Source organism: Coregonus lavaretus, assembly GCF_964263955.1.
Source record: "Coregonus lavaretus genome assembly, contig: HAP1_SCAFFOLD_4120, whole genome shotgun sequence".
Lineage (NCBI taxonomy): Eukaryota > Metazoa > Chordata > Actinopteri > Salmoniformes > Salmonidae > Coregonus > Coregonus lavaretus.
This window is the reverse complement of record NW_028156264.1, coordinates 50,001-51,313: the sequence shown is the minus strand read 5'-3', so window position 1 is coordinate 51,313 and position 1,313 is coordinate 50,001.

Sequence of the window (1,313 nt, the reverse complement as noted above, 5' to 3'; positions counted from 1 at the left end):
TACAGGTAACTAACACACTGTTACACTGCTGCAGGGGAGGATACAGGTAACTAACACACTGTTACACTGCTGCAGGGGAGGATACAGGTAACTAACACACTGTTACACTGCTGCAGGGGAGGATACAGGTAACTAACACACTGTTACACTGCTGCAGGGGAGGATACAGGTAACTAACACACTGTTACACTGCTGCAGGGGAGGATACAGGTAACTAACACACTGTTACACTGCTGCAGGGGAGGATACAGGTAACTAACACACTGTTACACTGCTGCAGGGGAGGATACAGGTAACTAACACACTGTTACACTGCTGCAGGGGAGGATACAGGTAACTAACACACTGTTACACTGCTGCAGGGGAGGATACAGGTAACTAACACACTGTTACACTGCTGCAGGGGAAGATACAGGTAACTAACACACTGTTACACTGCTGCAGGGGAAGATACAGGTAACTAACACACTGTTACACTGCTGCAGGGGAAGATACAGGTAACTAACACACTGTTACACTGCTGCAGGGGAAGATACAGGTAACTAACACACTGTTACACTGCTGCAGGGGAAGATACAGGTAACTAACACACTGTTACACTGCTGCAGGGGAGGATACAGGTAACTAACACACTGTTACACTGCTGCAGGGGAAGGATACAGGTAACTAACACACTGTTACACTGCTGCAGGGGAAGATACAGGTAACTAACACACTGTTACACTGCTGCAGGGGAAGATACAGGTAACTAACACACTGTTACACTGCTGCAGGGGAAGATACAGGTAACTAACACACTGTTACACTGCTGCAGGGGAGGATACAGGTAACTAACACACTGTTACACTGCTGCAGGGGAGGATACAGGTAACTAACACACTGTTACACTGCTGCAGGGGAGGATACAGGTAACTAACACACTGTTACACTGCTGCAGGGGAGGATACAGGTAACTAACACACTGTTACACTGCTGCAGGGGAGGATACAGGTAACTAACACACTGTTACACTGCTGCAGGGGAGGATACAGGTAACTAACACACTGTTACACTGCTGCAGGGGAAGATACAGGTAACTAACACACTGTTACACTGCTGCAGGGGAGGATACAGGTAACTAACACACTGTTACACTGCTGCAGGGGAGGATACAGGTAACTAACACACTGTTACACTGCTGCAGGGGAGGATACAGGTAACTAACACACTGTTACACTGCTGCAGGGAGGATACAGGTAACTAACACACTGTTACACTGCTGCAGGGGAGGATACAGGTAACTAACACACTGTTACACTGCTGCAGGGGAGGAT